Source organism: Catharus ustulatus, chromosome 2 (genome assembly GCF_009819885.2).
Source record: "Catharus ustulatus isolate bCatUst1 chromosome 2, bCatUst1.pri.v2, whole genome shotgun sequence".
Classification (NCBI taxonomy): Eukaryota; Metazoa; Chordata; class Aves; order Passeriformes; family Turdidae; genus Catharus; species Catharus ustulatus.
The window spans coordinates 71,516,824-71,539,069 of record NC_046222.1 but is presented as its reverse complement, the minus strand read 5'-3'; the positions used below and the strand labels follow the sequence as shown (position 1 = coordinate 71,539,069).

The 22,246-nt window shown below is 37.4% G+C and overlaps 1 protein-coding gene across 1 annotated transcript in view; it reads right to left on the bottom strand.

Moving 5' to 3' along the window:
- Positions 1-22,246, bottom strand: part of PIBF1 (progesterone immunomodulatory binding factor 1) — a 119,044-nt gene that overhangs the window by 64,574 nt on the left and 32,224 nt on the right. The window lies entirely within an intron of this gene.

The following is a 22,246-nucleotide window of genomic DNA, read 5'->3' as shown; positions in this document are numbered from 1 at the left end:
ATGGAAAAAAATCTTGCTGCCTGACAGAGTTAAAGGGCCAAACATTTCGAACTGCAATATGCAATGAAGCAGTAGCTACATTACCTCAAAATATGTCAGTGACCTAACCAAAAAGTAAGTCAAGAATCTAATTGACTCAGACACACACACACATTGAAAAATACTTCCTCATATCAGACTATCCAGTGACTATGCTGAGTAGGAAAACTAACAATCCAGCAGTACTCCTGATAGGGAGAACACTACTAAGAACTTGATTACAGTAGTTTCACGAATACAAGCCACATCATTTTGACTAAAATTTTACTCCCAAACCAGAAATGCGGCTAATACTCAGGAGCGGCCAATATGTGAATAATTTTCTGACATTTCCACCCCTAGAAGTGAAAACTGAGGTGCCGAGTCGAGCAACTTGCCAGCAAAAGCCGGCATTTCATGATTGTTACAAATTGTTACTCTGTTGTGCTGCGGGTGGAGCCTGGCTCCCTGCAGGTAGCACAAGGGGCGGGGAGAGAGGCGGGAGAGCTCTGTCCTTCCCTCCTCTGCTGCAGCCCGTGGGAGAGACAGGGGGGCCCCGTGCTGCCATCCCCGCAGCCTGGGGGGAAGGTGGGGGCTCCGTGCTGCCATCCCCGCAGCCTGTGGGGTAAGCGGGGGGCTCCTGACCCTGCCTGCTGTGGCAGGAGCAGGCAGGCTCCATCCCGGCCCGCCGCCGCCACAGCAGGAGCAGGGAAACTCCGTCCCCGCCCGCCACCGCCGCCATGGGCACGGGGAAGCTCCGTCCCTGCCTGCCGCCGCTGCTGTGGGAGCGGGGGAGGCTCCATCTCTGCCTGCCACTGTGGAGCAGTGCCTGGCTGGGGTGACCGAGCCCAGTGGCAGTGGTAGCCGGCCCCGAGCGGCCCCGCCGAGCGGCAGCGCCGAGCTGGGCCACCCGGCCCCGTCGGCAGCCCCGAGCAGGCCGAGCCTGCACAGCCCAAGCTGAGCCAGTAAACCCCGCCCTGCCGCGGTTCTGTTACTAATTGGCAACTTTGTTGCACGTGGGTCCTCGCTGCGAATGACAGAGCGGCTTATACTCGGGTGCAGCTTATTTATGGACAAAAAACGAAATGTTTGCCAACACCCAGAGATGCAGCTTATACTCAGTGCGGCTTGTATTCATGAAATTACTGTAATTATGTTTCCATTTGCTGATTCCCCATTGTTACAGGCTGTTGGGGATTTACTGTACAGATGATTCTGGTTGGCAAAAGCAACATAGGAAAAACATTCTGCTGCTTTCCCAGCTAGAAAGTTTAAAAAACCTCAAATTCAACTCTGATTCATTAGAATTTGAAGAGAAAGAATTACGCTTACTTTCTGTTGGTGTCTAATCTTGTGTTATCTCCTGTTTCCAAAGAAACTGGTCTTAAATCATCACTTTTCACTTTAGTTATTCTTCAGCTGGGAACAAACCATGCTAGTTACTGATTCACTCAACACTCCTATCACATTATGAATTTGATCAGTTATTCCTAAGTGAGGAGATCTCATTTTGCCTATTTTTAGCAAATGATACGAGAATAGTGTCACCCCATCATTATTCATATAATGATTCTGAACTTACAGGCAGAGGACAGAATACATTTTCTTTTTCTTAAGTTCCAGGGATATGGAAGTGTAAACTGCCCTCCAGAGTGAAGCTTAAGCCTTACATCAGCAGGTTACTGGCATTAATTCCTCAGATGAGGTAAAAGGTCTCTGTCATGGGAGTGAAGGTTTTAGGAAGTCAAGATCGAAAACACTTTTACTCAAAATAGGACCTCCACCCAAGCTTCCTGTTTTTGTCAAGGAGTTCACAGACTCTTTCAGATGAGTCTTTCTGGAATTTTTAATAATAGCTTTTCTTCTTGATGTTTCGAACCTTGCATGAAATCTTCCTCTTTAAAGCAGAGTAAACAAAAAACGTTAGTGTCAAATTTGAGAATTACCATCAGTGAGAAAGCTACCAGTGGCGGTGACACCCTGGAGAAGTGAAGCAGAAATCACAGTATAATTCTGGATCTTGTGCTCTGTTGTTTGCTGTGTTGAAAAATCAGTATGATGATGTAGGACTGTGGATTGTAGGTGACATGCATGAATATTGCTAAAGAAGGGAAACTGTCCTTAGATTTGAATGTATGAATGTTCAGATGTGGAAACAAATACCTGAGGGAATTAGTATTTCATTAAAAAAGATGTTACTTCTAGATGAAAAGTGCTAAGATTTGAAATTCAATTGGTCACAGCAGGTTTTCTAACAGATGTCTGGGCTTTCAACAATGAATGGCATTTTCCAAGACTTCACTCAATATGTATGTAAGGTAAGGACATCAGTAGATTAGTCTTCACTTAGCTTTGTGATCAAGTTAGTAATGGTGTATGTGCAGACTAGTAGTATAAAGCCAGATCAGATTAACGCAAAAATACAATAAACCATATACATAGTGTTAGATATAGCCAAAAGTAACCACAGAGATTAGCTTGTTTGACCCACACAATGTAAACTACTTTTCTGAATTCTTGTTTGAATTCAAGTATGTTTGCATGAGTAAAGAATACCTGCTTTGAGAGGAACAGTATTTCAGATACATGTCAAATTCTAACCAGGGATCATTCTGATGTGGCCTGTGGTTCAAACTGTTTAAACAATTTTCATTAAACTTTCAAGGGATATTCTCCTTTTCAGAACAATAAAAAGTTTCAAGTTAATTCAATACTGCCTGTAATACCAACACTGGGAAGACATGGAATATTTAGCATTTTATCCCACCTTAAATTGCTTCGTCAGAATAGAAGAAAATGTTCTTTTATGAATCTCTGTTCCCTACTAGCCACAGAATGTAACACAAATCAACACAACTTGCTTGTTTATATAAAATGTAAATATTTCCCTCTTTCTGAAAGCAAATGAAGTACTGGTTATTTGCCACTTACTATGACACACATCTTTATAAATTAATGAAGGAATAAAACTTTTTACAACTGCAGGTATCCTCCCCACCTATTATAGCTATTTTTTTTTTGGTCAGTAACAAGAAGTACCTTTTCCAAGTTTCCTTGCTGGATTGTAAAGAATTACTTGTAGTTTTGTGAAGTTAATGACTTTGACAGAATTCAGAAGTTATCACTTCTATGCCACCATTAAGGGTTTTAAAAAATTGAGAACAATTATTTTGCTTATTTAGGTAAAGTCATGTGCATTTTTAGCATTGTAGGAAGCAAAATTGTCACACACAATTGTCAGGACTTTTAGTCCATTAAGTATTTGTGCCATTACCACTCTTGTGTTTCTAAAATTGTGGCATCATTATAGAGAATGCTATAAAATTTGGTACTTCTGTTTTATTGACACTTATCTGTTACTTTCCAAACTTCTATTTATTCTATTATATTCTTGCTAAACATGAGAGCCAATCTCTCATGTTAATTATTCTCTGTAGCACATGGAATGAATTTAAAGACTCTGGTTGATCATGTGAACATTAAAATAGGACAAATATGTCACTTTGGCACAGTGAAGTCAAATACACGCCACAAAAGTTTGGATTATGCACAGACAACTCCCCTCTTCACCATTCCTTGGTATACTATCATTTACACACACACTACAACATAAAATAAAAACAATTTTAAAAAATCTTGCCAATATATTTACTTAAAAATGAGAAACACAATAATTAGGCACATGTGAAATTATTAAAGGCAGCAAAGAAAACTATTTTGTTCATTCAGATATTGCAGATTTACTGAATTGGAACATAAGCCTTGACAGTCTGTACAACCAACATCTACACTGCAAGTACCTTTAAATCCAGATTTTTTTAAGGCATCTTAAATTATTTTTTTTTTACTTTGGCTGAAGATAACTACTGTTTGAGTGTTTTCCTAAAACACTACGTTTCTCAGCTGTAACAGCATCTGTCATTCTTGGCGTGGAAGCAAGCTCTTGTATGAATGCGAGCAATCTTTTTTTGCTTCTTTAGAAATGCAGGGTATGTTCAGCAACTGTACTATGGATCTATAGGAATCTAAAGCATGTGTTTAAAGTAATTCGATGCATCTCTCAGATCATGATCAAATACAGCATGCAATATGATTAATAAAATAAACAGCAGACTGAAGTACTTGTACTCTTACAAAGACATAAAATTTGTGGATAGGAAGAAGAATTATAACTTGCTTATTCACTTATTTGTATGTATTTAAGAAAGCATAGTCTATTGCTACTGTAAATATTTTGGTCAGATTTTATACTTTAAATTGCAGTAGCAAAAGCAACAATACTTAGTGCTTTGGTATTATTCTCCTATGAATTTCCATTTCTCCAGCTCTAGTGGCATTTACAGTTTTCACTGGCTCCAAATTAGTTTATGCAGCTTCAAAAAAAGAGAAACGCACAGCTTAGGACTGTTCAAAAGCATACTAAGCAGTAAAATAAAGTTTAAAAAAAAGAAGATAAAAAAGAAGAGAGACCATTTGATGTCGAAGTGACTCGAGAAACGTTTCTACGGTACTACTTAAAATATGTTGCTTTTGCTCTTTGTGTTCCAGAGTTTTGCTAAGGAGTTTCAATAGCAAAATTTTCTGTGCCAGACTGTTTAAAATTTTTTTCTAAATTTTTTTTACAAATATTGTTACTTCTATAAGTATTATTAGTTCTCAAAGTATTATCATTATTAGTATGCAATTTCTGAAAATGTAATTTGAAAAACAATTGTGAAAGTGGCAAAAAGAAGAGGTCTTGAGCACAATTAAGTTGGTAAGGATAGAACTCAAATTTTTGTGAAGACCTACAAAACTATAGCTAGGCATCAGTGCTGTACTGGCAAAACCTATTCTTCTTTCTTTGGAAAAATTGCATTTCGATATTTTTTTTAATCTCCTTATTTTAGGAGATTCTCCTTAATTATATTCCTTCCAAAAACTTAAGTTTTAATTGTGGAAAATTCAGTTTAGAAGATTGTTTTAAAGTGGTTCATTTCCTATTTTAGCATTAAAACAGGAGTAAGAGAAAATTACTACTTTCTGACCATCTTTAAGATCAGTGAATTGATATGAAAAGTGCACTCATGCAAGCTCAACAAAGAATCTCTTTTCAGTGATCACACATTTACATATATAAAGTTATCTAACTGCCATTTCATAGGAATGTACTCGTACATGAGTAAATGCTCCAAGAGTTTGCATTATGAATCATGCATTATAGTTTGACCTGCTGGCATCTTGGCATCAATTTGAATACACGAGGATTTATTTTGTAGGCTGGTAACTGGAGTAGGAAGACCGATACGAGTAAGCATAAAAGCTGCTTGATTTGCAAACATTAAGGAAAAATAACAAGTACTAATACGATGAGAGAATTTCAGTATTTAAGTGATGCAAGCATGTCTATTCACTTCACATATGAGCTATGATACATAAATAAAATCTTGAAGTGTTGCAGGCAAGTGAAAGCTAAGTATGTTGTCCGAACTGTAGCATAATTTATACTATTCTCTTCCTTAAACCCAGAGTGTTGTAAAAAGGCAGCCTTACAGATCAAATATTTTCTGTTTAACAGGACACAAAAAGATAGTCCATACGACTAGTAATTAGTGAAACAAATAGGACTAAAATCTATGTATTTCTAAATGTCAAAAAGGGAATATTATTTAACAGTTTTATAACATTTTAACCTGGTAGCTGCTAAATAACGTGTACAGAAAAGTTAAAACTTAGGGAAGTAAAAAAAATTAAAGAGAAATCAGTGTTTTATTTTAGGATTTTTCATAACGAATACAGGAAACAAAAAATTGCCCTGGCAGGTTTTTATGGTTAAACTGTTAAATGATAAGAACAAAGAAACAACTTGCAAGTATTTGCACTTTTCACAAATGTTATTTTCCCTCCTCAACTCAGTAATGCAAGTTCAAATTGATTCGCATCATATACCAGACCTAAAATTACAACTTTTGAAACCTACTTCCTTTCTTTTTTTAGCAATTCCAATTTTTATCTTATTGACACAAAACAGAATAGCTGAAGATGTGAAATGCAGATTAAAAACATATTTGAGGAATGATAATACAGACATTTGCAGCTCCTTTGTAAGTGTATCCAGTACAGATTCATTTAGGTGAGTTGCATCTCATGTTGAGTATTTGCAGCAAAAAACCCTGCACATCTTCTAGTGATATGCTTCTCTGAACTGATGGAGAGTGTAATTCTCACAGAATGATAATAATGTAGCATAATCACAAAACTAATAAGAATGTATATATGGATGGAAGACTTAGAGCGGGGCTAGGAAACTTAAGGTGATGATTCTGTTCTTCCAGACTCCTACAAGACAGAGCAGACTAAGGAGAAAGATCTAGATTTGTTACATGAGACTAGGATAACTGAACTGCTAACATGACCCAGCCATGCAAAAGACACAAAGTTCCAGGAATCACTAAGGTACATCTAGTGGAAATTATGGTATCATAAGAGATAGAGCAGGAAATTATCTGAAACATTATTCAGAATTCCAGTTATCTGTGCTAAAGTGAGGTCAGGATTAAAAGAAATGATACTCCAATGTCCAAGAAAACAAGGAATCTATCCCATGAGATGTCAAATAAGCTACATTCTAGAAAAACAAAGTCTGACTAAGATTTTAAGAGGACAATGCAATAGATAAATTTGACTAATGCTATCATCGGAACATTGTGATATAAACCAGGAGAAAATAATCTTGAAATGGAAATTAAAAGCCCATTTGAACTAGAATGTCTTCCACTAGGAATAGTACAGTTCAGAGTTTAATTTCTGAAAAGATGGTTACATGAAATGACAAAATAATCAATGATCCAAAGGGCTTACTCTAAAAATGATGTTTATAAACCTTACAGGTAACTACTATATTGCCAGTATCCACATTTGTAGAGTTTTAATTTTTTTCTTCATTTAATGATGGAAAAGGAAGTACAAAAAAATCCCAATTACATAGCTAAAAGATTCTGAAAGTTATATTTTAGTTGCATTTTTATAATTTTTTGTGAATTTGTTTGATTGTCTTTCACCAAAAAAACCCACAAATTTGTTTATTTTTCCTATTTTGTGTCATTTTGCTAAACTCATGCATCATATATATATCAAGACTTGTTGCCAGTAGTTCTGGACAAATTTACATAAACCTTCCAGGCAACACCAAAAGTTGTTCAAATAATTAGGGAGACTGAGAGGGAAAGGACAAGGATCTTAAACTTTCTGGGCAAGTGCTTGAATCATGTTATAAAAGAGGCAAAGCTTAGCCATTACCTCTTCTTTTAACAGTGCTCTGGAGTGAACTCAGTGATTTTGAATGAGTTAGCCATGTTCTAATAAAAACAGGCCCTTCAGGGACTTGAACAGAGTTCAAGCACCTCCTACCCATATCAAAATAAGCACTTAGCTTTCCAAAGCAGAAGACTTCCGAGCATGCACAAGGACCTCTACCTAAATGTGCTCCAACTTGGAATCATTTTAAGTGCCTCTGAGGTTAGGTGGTGCTTGAGAACAGGAGGTATTGGTAAGACTACACTGGAATCTAATCACGGAAAATCTACCCCCAGATATCACTATGGCAACCTGTTGGAAAGTCACTAACATGTGCAAAACCTGTATTTATCAACCATACATTATATTTTGAGTACAGTGTGTTGGATTACCCCTGGCTGGATTCCAGGCGCCCACCAAAGCCACTCCATCTCTCCCCTCTGCATCTGGACAGGGCAGAAGAAATGCAATGGAAGACTCATAGGTCAAGAAAAGGACAGGGAGAGATGAGTCCTCAGTTACTGTCACAAGCAAAACAGACTTGACTTGGGGAAAAATTAATTTATTACCAATCAAATCAGAAAAGGGTAATGAGAAACAAACTCATATCCTAAAACAAACTACATTCCCCCCATCCCTCCCTTCTTTTTGAATTTAACTTTACTCACTATTTTCTCTACTTCAATCCTCCCAGTAGTGCGGAAGGACAGGGATTGGGGGCTGTGGTCAGTTCACCCCACATTCCTGCCAATCCTTCCTCCTCAGTGGAGGACTCTTCACACTCTTCCCCTGCTCCAGCATGGGGGTCTCTCCCATAGGAGACAGCCTTCCACAAACTTCTCCCGTGTGGGTCCTTCCCATAGGTGCAGTCCTTCAGGAACAGACTGCTCCAGTGTGGGTCCCTGTGAGGTCACAAGTCCTGACAGCAAACCTGCTCTACCATGGACTTCTGACAGGGTCACAGCTTCCCTAGGGCAATCACCACCTCTCCAATGGGCAACAGGTGGATCTCTGCTACACCACAGAGATCTTTGCTGTCCTTTCTACCCTTTTCTCTAAAAAGAAAACAAAACAAAACAAAAAAAAGTGCTTTGTCTTCATTTTGGTTTGGCAACTCTTTTTGAGTTACTGCAAGGTAGCTAGGAACTGAAAATTCTGAAGGAGTATGGTATCTTCGTACCTTCTGTAGTTTCATTAACCAGGTCCAAACAGTTGTATAATCACATATCTAGACCTACATTGACTGAATTTCTGTCAATCAAAATATTTCCAATCATGGAACACAGCAGAGTTCATTTAAAAAAAGGCCAAAAAAAGCAGCATGTAAGGCATAATAGCACTTCATAAGGAAAAAAATCTATTTTATGACTATCCTTTAAGCATTTCCCAAAGGCTTAATGATTCTGCATTGGAGGAGGACTGAGTAAGACTGATAGTAAAACACAGAAGTTCCAAAACCCATGAATTTCTGAAGAGTCTATGCTGAACTCCTTTTACTCAGAAAAGCCATGTGAGACGAGTTGTGTTGCTTCTGCTGTTTATGATTTGGTTACCTATACCTGTTGTGCAAACTCCCTTTATAAGTCAATGGAAAGCAACTGGTAGCTTACAGACATGATTCCATCCCAGCACAGGCACTTAAAATTAGATAAGACTGATGACAGCCACAGTAAACACTGTACTAAAATCCATGCTGCATTTTACTTACTTTGCTCAAAAACTAATGCTTGAACTCATCCAAAGTCTGACTGTATAAGACATTATAAAAATGCTTAAAAAAAAATAAAAAAATTGTGAAACAGTGGTATGAACAAAACTGAGGTCTCTGGATATGATGTTCAAAGGTTTTCTGTGTTAGAACTGGAAGGAGATCTTCACCTTGTACCAACAAAAGTAATATCAAAGTTTCCATCTTTACAAATAGCTGTACAAAGGTAACTGGATGGGCAGAAACAAAGAAATGGACTCTGCCATCAATCCCAACACAGACTTCCACTTATCTAATCCCTTCATGCAACTGCTTTGTCTTTGCCTGGCTTAGACTACTCTTCCAAAGAGAAAGATTGGGAAACTGCACCACATATTTTACACTCAGATAAATCACATTCAGTCAAGCTTCCATGATTGCTATTCTTTTGTTTTATCTCTTCTCTTATTTACACAATTCCTTTCCCCACCTCTCATCTTTATTTCCTTTACTCTTTTGCCTATCATCAATGCTCCACAAGTTCCACAATGTAGAGATAATGGAAGGAGAAAAATGCTTTTGCCTGACAAAACAATTAAGATTCTCAATCTCTAAACTAATTTCTTCCCCTCCTTTTTCTGATTTTGTCCTTGATGAAAATTTACCACATTTAGGACCACTTGGGGGCGCAGGAGGAGAAGGGTTTTGAAACAGGCTTCCTTTATATTTTATACCACATAAATAAGGGAAAAGGGATTCCAGGAAATCTTTCAATGAAGGACTTACTGATCCAAGTTTTATGTTTTCCCCATCTTCTTCTGAGTCTAATAAAAAAGCTACAGAAATTTTTAAGGGTGATAATTACAGTCAGACCTTACTGATAAGATGGTGTTGCATTATGGACAACATACAGATGGTTAGAACTGGAACAGAATAATCAGAGAGTTGCAAAGTTATCCATACCATACTGACAATACAAATGTTGCCAAGAACTGGAAAATATTTAGGGTGGTATTCAAATCCAGACTGCAGAAATATGCGCGTATATAAGCACAGATCTCACATATGAGCAAAGTATCTAAGGTCCCCTTACATTTTAATTTTCCAGATGCCAGCAAGCCAGGACACTGAAGCTGAAATATAAAATATTCTTTAAACAATAGAGACAACTTTCTCAGAAATGGAACACTGATCATTTTGCATTGGGGATTTTGTTTGTTTGGGGTGGTATTTTTGGGTTTGGTTTTTTTTTTTCCCTTTTGAGTCTAAACACGTATGGTCTCCCCCATTTTCCTCCCACTCACACTTCACCCCCATAACTCTTCAGTCCTTTTTAATAATACAAACTACTTAGTCTTGAGTTTTTTTCTAATACATCATCAGGAAATACATCTAAATAGGGCATGGCATATATAATCTTAAACACATTAAACCACATTACAGCAGAGGTGGCACTACATTCATTTATAAAAAGTTATAAAATTGAAAAAATTTAAAATAAAATAACATGAAAATTTGCAAAATTCAGTTAATACACTGAAGAATCTTCTCTATTTGTCTGGCTAAAATATCCAATTAACAACACATTGTGTGTAAACTTTAAGGCTTTTTCACAAAAGTATTCTCCCTATTTTACAGAATGGTTAAATCTAAACAGGCTAAAGGTGAGCAGAAAGTTCCCCATCACAAACAACCCAAAGAAAAAAACTTCTATAAATTACTTCGGGCTTATCACAAAAGACACTTCGGCATTCTGAAAGGTCTATTCACAGTCTTCATTTTAGTAAAAATACTCTCTGGAAGCAGTTTCTAAAACAAGATGTAACATTCATTTACATGTATCTGCCAAGTTTTTAAATGTTTTAGAAGCTAAACTAAAACATGTTGAAAATGACTCATTGTGGTACCAGAATATACTGTAGGAAATAAGAACTCATTTACAAGTGGGAGAAATACACTCACACTTCATCTGTGGGAATTCACTAGACTTCCCTTCCAGTAAACATTATATTTTAAAATAATCACGGAAAATATGTTCTTTTAACTGAAGTTTATGAAAAGATTTAGACAGCTGGCGTAACAAAAGAGACTTACAAAGATAAATGCAAAACTGTCTTCAAAAATAATTAGTAATTCTGCCAAAAGATATCAATTTAGCAATAAAAAAAGATTCCAATTTTTTTTGTTACTCTAGTGGTTAAACTAAAGCTGTTTAATACAGTTGTTCAGTATAAACAGATAACCATTTGAGACAAAAGAAAAAAGGAAGATTTGATTATTTTACAAAGTAAGAAAATGCAGGGTGGGGGGAACAGACCTGGCAGACAAACAAATTACCATAATGTAGCTTTTTTCTAACTTGGTGCATGTCAACTACCTTTGTAGATCTGCACATTTTAGTAATATAACTACGTTGCACAAAATTCACTACTTAAAATAGTTGCTTTTCTTTGAAAAGAAGAAGTCATCTGGCATGGAGAAAATAAACCTGAAACGCACCCCATTTATCTATGCATATAGAATATTTGAAAACAGAAAAAAAGAACTCTGACACAGAAAATTAGACCCAGATTTCACAACTTGTGACTGGGAACAGTGTCATAAAGGACAAATCTAAAATCAAAAAACCCAGCCTCACTAGTTTCTATAAAGTAACTGTAAAAACAAAAATGTCCTAGAGGAACATGCAATAGACAATAAAGACAGAGTATTTCCTCAACTGGTTTTAGATCTAAGAATCTTTGAAATGAGTTATCAATAAAGGCTCCATTCCACCCAATACTGGGCATTTCACAGGGTCATGGGATTTTCATTAATCACACTTTAGTTGCCTTTTACTATTCAGAGAAACCCTCTATCAGAAGTGTACTCAGATTCAGGAATCAGTTAACTACTTGAAGGGAGCAGCTTATAAAGACAAGGGAAGGACTATGGTTTCTAATTATTTTCATCTACTTACGGTACCATTTTGCAAAAATAAAACCTTCTCCCATTCCCATAGTGTTTTGAGTTGGACAAATTCTTCCACTTTCTATAACCCACAACCAATTCTAGTGACCCCAGTAATGTATCCAAGGTAAAACAGGAAGATTTAGCTTTTCGAAGCATTTTGGAACTTATGGTTTAGATCATGTTTCTGGAATGGAAACACTAACAATCTCAGAAAAATCAATGCAAACATTAAGCAAAATTTCAGAAGGGATGAATCAGTGCACTTCTGTATCTGTTTATCCATGGCAACACTTTCCATGAAACAATTAAAATATCTGTGAAAACAATTCCAGATGACAAATTCCACATCAAAGTTTACACTAGATTATATACATACACACGCAGTAGTATTTATATTAAAATGTTATCCAATTGCTGCAGCATTTTGACAATATTTAAATTTTAGAAGAGATATACAAATAGGCTTGTAAGTACAAGCATGTACACTTTACATGTCTATTATGAAATCTAACATTTCATATAAAGACCAAGTGCCTGACAGGTATAAGGATTTTATGTAGTGCCCAAGCTCCACCTCAAAGGAACCTATTTCTAGTTACATTTATTCCTACAACTATACTGCCACTTGATGGAAAAATTTTACATTCTTTTAAGAGAAAGTTTCTTAATTTTGTTTACTCTATGGCTATGAAGCTGCATAAACTATGGCAATTTTTCTCAAGGGACAAACACACCTCTGTACCTTCCTCAGTCTTGATGAGTCAGTAGGGTGGTCTGTGCAGCAATGTCTTGACTTGGCAATATTTGTTTCTTTGCTAGTACAAAAACCAGCTATTAAACAGGGCTCACCAGAAAGCGTTGGCAGTATAGACACATGAACAGGACCTTTATGGATTCTGCCCAGTGGTAAGAACTAAAAGAGCCCTTTACTGCCAGTCACAAAGTCCCTTGATTTAGTATTTCATATGCACTCCTCCATTCCATCTTGACTGGGTTTATTCAGTCCCCAGGTTCTGCATCCTTACTGCTTATCACCACACTCCCACAAAATCACAAATCCTCTCCCTAATCACTAGCAGCCACCCTCTGGAACAGACCAGCATATCTGCTTTCACACTGTGCTCCCCTTGGAAGCTCCCCCCAGAACAAATGTTCCTATCTCCTACTGGAGAGCCTGGTGTTCTTGCTAAGGTTCTAAGTCACTTTTTGGTTTTCTTTTAATCTAAACCAGTTCCCCCTCACTGTTATCATAAACAGTTCAAAAGTAGTACCATCCTATTGGTACCCCCATGACTCAAATGTCATGTCACAGCTAAGTGTCACTATGGCTAAATGATGTTTGGTAAAAATGTCTTGATATCTCACACTGCACCCTACAGCTACCCAGATCAAGTTATTCCTTAGGAAACTCCTGAACTCTGGTCAACTATGCCCTGAACATTAATTGCACATTTAATTTTGCTGGTTTCACAGAATATACTCTCAGCTACCAATATAGTCATATAAGTAGACACAATTGTGCCTTAAGCTCATTCAGCTAGAAACACTAATTGATGTGAAAATTATCTAAAATAGCTTTGCACTGAGTAAACTGAAGGACATGGCCTTCCCTGTATCCAATATGTGATGCAATACTTCAGCACTGAACACATACAGTTTAAAAAAAAATAATTACTGGTGTCCCTGAATGTAAACAACTTTCTGAGTCAACCATGACAAAGTCTGGGATACATTCTCAAGGCAATCTTATCTAGAAAATAAGAACATATGAAAGGGAAATCAGCCCTCCAATCCTGGTCTTTCCCTTCTTTCCTCATCAAGGCACTGGTCACCAGACATGCCAATCTCATGAAGAGAGAAAGCAACAAAAGAACTGCCAAGGACTTGTATGGTTGTTCCATCAGCTGTGAACAGTGGACTCAGCAGCCGTGAGCACTACACATAAATATCATACATCGTTCTCTTTTGAGAAGTCCTTGATGTGATTAATTAGGCATATTCAATGCTGGATGGACTAATGTCCAAGGCAAACAGCTCCTTGTGGTTTATGGCACGAAAGTACCTTGGCTCACTGATGTACACTATTCTGGGTGCCTGTGCATGAACATGCTATGACGGTCCTTTATTTTACTCACACTTCTTCATTCATTCGTTTAGAAATTAACTACCTATCCTCTATTCCAGAAGCACATACCACCATTTTTCCTGTTTGTAAGAGTTACTCTCATGAAACATGTGTCACCACCATGGAAATGAGGACCAGCCTAACACTTTCTTCAGTTATATCTAGCATTCTTTCAACAATTCCAATGTGATTCTGTTCCAGAAGACAAACTCTATCCAATACTTAGCTCAAAGCTCTCACTTATCAATGTTAACTTTTCATGTCCAACATCCCAGAATTTATGATGAGTCTTTAATAATTTCTTCAGATAAAAGCTTTCATTTGTGTCTTGTCTTTACATGTAGTGTAATATCCCCTTTTCAAAGGGACCCAAAACACACGTATTAAAAACGCTGGGAAGTTCCCCTGTGTTTCATAGCTCCAGTTCTACACAGAATGGCTGTAGTGTATCACACAAAAGGCATATATAGCCTGATAAAGCTGGCTCCAACTGCAGTCAAAAGCATGTTTTGAGAAAAGCAAGAAAAACTGCATATTGTGTATCTCTCCCTAGACCTCTGCCACTAGCATTGAACTACTTCTCACTTGAGCATTTCCTGAAAGGCGATGTGTTTTCTACCTGTAAAGGGATTCTCCAAGTTATCTTGAGCTTTTCCAGTCTCATTCTAAACTCATGTAACATTTAGTATCTGCAAAATGATTTGGTAAGGAGTTACAAAGTACCCCTACTTGTTCATCCTGGCAGTGCTCACCATTAATGAGAAGCTGGGTGCAGTGAGTCACAAAAATGTACCTGAGGAATACTAACAATCACAGCAAAATCATGGACTGCAGTGGAAATTTTAACCCAATTATTTAAGAAATATATACAAGTAGCAGCACCCTTGTCATGCAGAATCCTTCTTTGAAGGAATTTGCAACTGCTTTTGTTCTCAAAGGACACAACATATTTCAACCTTTCCAGGCTAGCAAAAATACCCTAAGGACTTAAAAGAGCAAATAAACAGTTTCTTAGGTACTCAGAATAGCCCATGCATCATTTAACAATTTACCTCTACTAATCGTAATGTTTTAAGATTAAAATATTTTGGCTAGCAGGAAACAAAAGGTAAAATGAGAATGACAAGACCTATGAAAAATCTTTATGATATGACGACACGTTGATATTACAGCTTTTCCAAAGCATCCCTCAGAGGCTGAAAATATTTTGTGAGAACTATTTCTTATGAGATGGGGCAAGAGCAACTGAAATAAAAGATTTTCAGAGCTATAAATATAATCATTAAACATTCCTTGCACAGTAAGAGAACAAACTTCAAAGCCTGTGTTCCAGATGTAATGAAGCTCAGAAAGGTCAGACATCAGACTAACAGCATTCCTATGAGTCTTGATGTAGATAATTCTTCAACATCAAGACAGTTACAGTTATGAAGTGACTGCTTACAGTGCTCAAAACATTCATTCTGCAAGAACACTATCTTAGCTAAGAATGCGAAATTTTAAGATCCTGATTAGGAATCTAAGAACCAAAACCAACTAGACACGCCTAAGCAAGTGTGCAGTCTTCCCAATACTATTATTCACCTATTTCATCAAATCAATTAAGTAGGCTTTATCCTTCTGTTTATTAAAATGCATCCTAGAATTATCCATTAAGATGTAAAGTTCAAATAAACATATCCTCAAAAGAAAAGGAAGCAAGTAGGAGCCTCCCTAGTCATTTCAGTAGAAATATAGGATATGTATGTTATGGATTTCAGTGCTGCTTCTACAGCTTGGAAACAAACTAAAGTCACCTGGAAAATGGACTTTTGCTTCTCCATCATATTATTGCTCTTGGTTCTTTTCACTGACTTCTTCGCCTTTATTCAGAATTTCCAAGAGGGTGTCTTTCAGCAATTTCCATGACATTCATTAATTTTACCCTTTTACTTGTACCTTGTATTAACTTTATTATTAGGATAACAAGTTGAAGGTAGTTCTATGGGAAATGTGCAATAGTTACTTTGGCTAGGGTTGAAATCCAGACAAGGTCTAATAATGCCATTGAAGAGCTTTGCTTTATTCTGATATGTTGGATCCTAGAAACCTGGGGACTTTATGCTTTCTGTGCTTTCAAGCACTGGCCCCCTGGAGAACACTGCTTTTGACCTGAGGCCTTGGAGACAGCCTCTAAATTTGAGTGATGAAGTTAAAATCATGAGTGGGTAGTGAAATAGAAGTGTGTGCTTTCACAGGATGATAGGTTTTAAATTTGAGGTTTCTATAGTATAGCAATAGGTATGAGACAATATGAAGGATTTTGAGTGCTGTCTCGGTTTTCATCTTCTATCTTCTTCCTTCTTCATGGACTTCAGATAGTAATTTCTGGTTGGTCAGTCAGTGTCACACTAAGAGTCATGAGAACCTAGTTATTGGATCAGAAGTATAATTAACATTGGCATTAATCGTCTATTAGACTGTTTAGCTTTAAAAAACCTTGTAGCAGTTGCATCTTTCACCATCTTTTCTCGCTTCAAGCAGGTAGCTAGAAGTGATGTTGAACACTCTGTACTTTCTAATAAAATTTAATAAACGACCAAGTCATATGAGAAAATATGTTTCTATCATGTTTTTTCTTAACCCTGGCTCTGAGTGAAGACAAGTGAAACTAAAACAAACCACTAATTAAGTAGTGCAAAACTCCTGCACCACTGTTACACTGATAGAAATTCTAAGTGTTAAAAAATGAGGCATACACATCATACACATCATACAATAGAAGTCAAGAATGAATACAGTAGCAGCAAATTATCATTGCCAAAAGCATTTTGGAAAGCACTAACAAAGTTGATTGAAAATGAAGATTTAAAAGGGTACTGATTTTCAAGACCTAAATAGCTCTTCAACTCAAGGGATTACAAAGCACTTCATATACAAATGTAGCCACGCGTAGGGAGTTATAAGCTCTGACAATAGTTTTTATCACAGGGTGATGGCAGTTTTGCCCAAGAAATGCCTTGGCCTATCAGTATGGATATTTGGAATTTTAAAAAATTCGTTATTGAAATCTTCATTTGATACAAATACTCTTGAAGAGATAATATGCCCCTATTTAATATTAGTAGTAACTCCAGCATATACATTAAGTTAATAATTTTAATATTAGAATCCTGTCACTGCAGTCAGCAACATCCGAATTATAAAAATATGTTAACACAAGAGGAAAATAATTTGCTTTAATGTTTCTGTTAACAATGAAAGTATAATGTAATAAATGAAAATCTAATTATGAGATTCCTGTATGCTACACAGAGATTCTAAATGCATTCTAACATTTATTTATTCAGTAAATTTATCCAATTATTTTCTCACCTAAGATAGCCCTCTAGGTTTGTGTGCAAAAAACCCATTTGATAAACAGAATTGATCCCCTCTCTCCATCACCTAAGAAGTTTAAGACAGATGACTAACATCAGATAGCATCAACCTCACTCTAGACGGGTTCTAAGATGTACCACAATTATGAAGAACAAAAAAAAATAAGGATGGAAGATATTCAAATTAAAAAGACTATGGAGAGACTAAAGTAAGTCTCTAAGTTGCTCTAAGTTGTAGAATCAGCTTGCAGTTGACTGGAAAGAAAAGCAATAAATTTGTAAACACAAACATGCAGACAATTTTTTGCATACTTCTTTTAACCTAGGAAGCAGAAACAAATGTTATCAAGAAATCTCAACAACCTTTATTCTGTTTTTAATTTGAGAAAAGCATTTCTAAATAGAAACACTACAAATACTCCTAAAGGTATTTTTACCTGTAGCAGATTATTATAAATTCAATAATTTAAAAAAAACTGAGTTATGTACAACAGCCCAGAACTGTTTAAATAATAATAATACAAAATACTTTGAAATCTTCACAGAACAAACCTCAGGCTCTAAACAATTTCTCTAGTCATCACCCTGACTTACACCAACTACAGAAACATGGTTTAAAATTCATCATCTGTGCATATTCAAAAAAGAAAAAAGAAGTACATAATTTAAAGTATCCTATTACCTAATGGAGAGAGGCAGGAACTTAACACCTAGCACTGGCTTTTACAAAACAGACGGTTTTTATGAAAAGTATCCACTGCAAAGTTGAAGGAATTCAGCATTGCCATAACACAATTTACTTGAACACTTGTCTCCTGATTACTGCATATCTAGTTTGTTTCTCTTCATTATTCTGCATTTCTCACTTTATCATTGAAAAGATAGGAAAAGAAAAATCACCTCAAGTACATCATGTGAGCAGCAACTGGCTGTCAATGAGTACAATTTTTTTATTACACTAATTAAAAAAAAGGTTTTATATTATTTTTCCTTGTAGCATTCCAAATAAGTCTAGAATTTTCAAACCAGTTTCCACTGATACAGCTGAGTCCTGGTAAAAGATATTATACTCCTTTTAGAGGAAATTTAAATGAAGTCAACAATCAAAGGCAAGAGATGGTTCTTGTCGGAGAAGTGCTCTAGTACGAGTTCACTCCATATTAGACCTCGGAGTCCACTTTAAGAAAAGGAATCATTCAAGTTTGAAGCTGCACCTTACAGAAAACTAGAAAATTTAACCATCAGGAAAAAACCTAATAGCAAACCACAGGGAAATTCTACTTTCTTTGTTTTTCTTTGTTTGTTTTGCTTTGATTGGTTTTTGTTTGGTTTTTGTTTGGGTTTTTTTGTGGTGGTGTTTGGATGGTTTCTTTTCCTTTCAGCAAGAGGTAGTAACAGATTACAGTAATTTCACGACCATAAGGCACACCGGACTATAAGGCGCACCCCCCAGGAGTCGGTAAAATTCGAAACTTTGTAGATCAGATAAGGCACACCGGACTATAAGGCGCACTTTTTTTTGCAGTGAGGCTTTGCCCCCAGCTCCCCCCGCGCAGTTGCTGGTTGAGGTCCCGCCTCAACCTGGCAGCCATTGGCCCCCGGGCCCGCCTGTACCCGGCAGGGGCGGTGCCGCAGGCCCCCAGGCCCGCCTGTACTCTATGGGGCCGGGGCATGCCTGCCGCTGCTCCATGCCGCTTCACCAGGGCCGGGCTATGTCCGCCGCCCTCCGTGCCGCCTCCACGGGGCCGAGGGGTGCCTCTGGAGGGGTCATCCTGCCTCCACGGGGCTGGGGTGTCTGTGGAGGGGCCGTCTCACCTCCACAGGGCTGGGGGGTGCCTCTGGAGGGGCCGTCCCACCTCCATGGGGCCGGGGCGTGCCCGCCGCCGCTCTGCCCCGCCTCCACCTGGCAGCCATGGCCCTGCCGGCTCCCCCCGTGGCTTACAGCTCTCACTTCTGGGTAGGTAAATTTCTGAACTTTGTCCATCAGATAAGGCGCACCGGACTATAAGGCGCACTTCCGGGTTTGGGGGAAACTTTTAGTCAAAAGGGTGCGCCTTATAGTCGTGAAATTACTGTAACAGTTGATAGCTGAAAGTAACACTCCAGGAATATTCAAAAGAAGGAAAAGCTGGAACATATTTAGTAGCTACACTGAGCTGTGCAGATGAGGGCACTTTTACAAATTGCTCTCCTCATTCTACCCCCAGACAATATCAATTGAGGTAATACAGCTTTGAAATTAGAGAAAAGTCCTAACAAGTGAAAATGTTTCCCTTTGGTCATATTTTTTTTTATAATATGTGTAACATTGACAATAGTTTAATCCAACAATATCAAATATTTTATGGTTTTTGTCATTGTCATAATGAAATATGAAAATGAAATATGAAAATGAAATATGGATTCTCAGACTGAAATTAAAACTGTATAATTGCAAAGAGAGCAACCAAACTTACATCCTAATATTACAGTAATCTAGTTTAAGGTTGAAACAGCAGATCCTTTCTCAATATACCTCTTCCATTAATATTATCACTTTAATATTTTCTTGGCATTTATAAATAGCTGTTCAGAGAAAACTATCACAAACATGAGTAAAAAAAAATGAAAATAACTGCATTTGACTAGAAAATTGGGTATTAGTTACACTTCTGATCACAAGATTTGCCAGGGGCTTTATTTAACCACCATTCAGGCCAGTCAACATTCCACATACTTCTGAAGCTTTCAAATATGTTTGTTTATACAGATTATGATACCAGTGGTAACTATGATGACTCACCTTGTCTTCACTAAAGTAGAACAAGCTGTTATAATCACTTAAATACACAACTGGACTACACAGGTATTCCTTTTTCATCTTAGGGGTTTTTGGTGGTATTAGAAAATTTCCTTGCTCCACAGACCTGTCACAGGTGAGTCCACAGTAAATTCAGAATTTGGCGTCTTTCAAGTTCAGGTATTTATACCATCTCAACATGCCAATTAGTTACTTTGCAATTCACTTAGGTAGATAATTTGGAATGCAGAGAAAGTCACGGTCTTGACACCTGTTATGTGGTTAGAAGTGAGGTCGTTTTAAAGAGAAACACCTACATTGCAAAAGAGGTTAGTATGGGAAATAATCTTCCGAAGAACAATTCACTTCTTAGAACTCCAAAACCCAGCATTGATCAACATATTTATTTATTTATTTAAAAGAAGGAGAGTTTTACTTAACTGGAGGGATTATCACTAGAAAACATAAGTGTTTCAAATAAGATTCCTATGTTTCGAATTGCAGTGGAACATCCTTCCTCAAAACAAAGCAACAAAATGAAAAAAGACACATTATATGAGTGGGAATACAGCTGGACAGAAAAGTATTTGCTCCACAGTTCTTAAGTTCAAAAATAAATACAGAAGAATTGCAAAGTTAGTATTTCTTTTAAGTAAAAGTGCAAAATTATGATATGCCAGACTGATTTTCAAGAGGAGTCTCCAGTTACATATGAAACCCTCATGTCTTAGTAAATCTTACCACAGTGAAAGGTAGGAGTCTTATTAGGAAGAAATCTGTGTTGACTCACATTAGCATCTTATTTTAACTCAGGAGATCAGTTTTGAACCAAGTTTCCTGGTCCTCCCTACTCAAACAAACTTTAATTTCTGCACTGTGGAAATACCATCTCAGAGTTTGCAAACTGAATTCCTTCTGAGAACCCAACAACCCTTCCAATGTGCTCTAACCATTAAAAGGCATTCAGCACCCTTGGGTCCATTCACCTGAATTAGAATTAATCTGAAGTCAAGCCCCCTTAAACTCACTGTGGATATCAAGCCTTCTGACCCATCTCATTTGCTCTAGACCTACCCCTATTGTTTCACATCACCAGTTAAAAAAACAACATTTTTTCAATCCTTAGAAAATGCTATTTCTTCAGTAGTATCACCACTGCAATTTAGGAGTTACACAAAAAAATTAAAAGCTTTAATAAATTTGTTCCTATGATTAAGTTAACAACTTTCTAAGTGTAATTAAGAATTATTAAGAATAAAAGAGGTTCACCTAGTACTTCCTTTGAGTAGATGACTAGGTAGCACAGTCATTTAATGGACTGATCTCTTAATTTAAAAAAAAATGTATAAATGTATTAAACAATGAATCAAATCCAAAATTAAAGACATATGACAACCTGAACAACTTCGATTATTGTCCATAGTTTTATACTGTCTCAGTTTACCACACCGTATTCTCTAAATTCAGAAAAAGTGAGGAAAAGGTGTTACAGAACATAATGTAAGACTGCTTGTAAACAGGCAAAAAATCAACCATAGTTTCTTTCTCCATTGAATGGAACTGTACATTGGTATAGACAATATATTTTATACATGGAGAATGAAAGACTGAGAAGCGACAGTAGTAAGCTTACAGCAGTAAGACAGCAGCAAGACAGTAGTAAGTAGTAGTAGCTAACATAACTGTTCATGACCACTGCTCTGTAGCCAAACTTCACAAAACCTATTATAGTAATTTCACGACTATAAGGCGCACCCTTTTGACTAAAATGTTCCCTTGAACCCAGAAGTGCGCCTTATAGTCCGGTGCGCCTTATCTGATGGACAAAGTTCGGAAATTTGCAAACCTGGAAGTGCAAGCCCGCAACAGTCCCGAGCCGAGCCGAGCCCGCCTGGCGGCGGCATCAGGGTTGCACCGGTGCGGGGGAAAAGCCCGGGGGTTCGCGGGGCTCCTGGAGCTGCACGGGGCTGCCGGAGCGGCGCGGGGAGGGAGGACGCAGGCTGCCGCAGAAGCCGCGAGCCCCGCCCGCTCCGAGCCCCAACCGCTCCGAG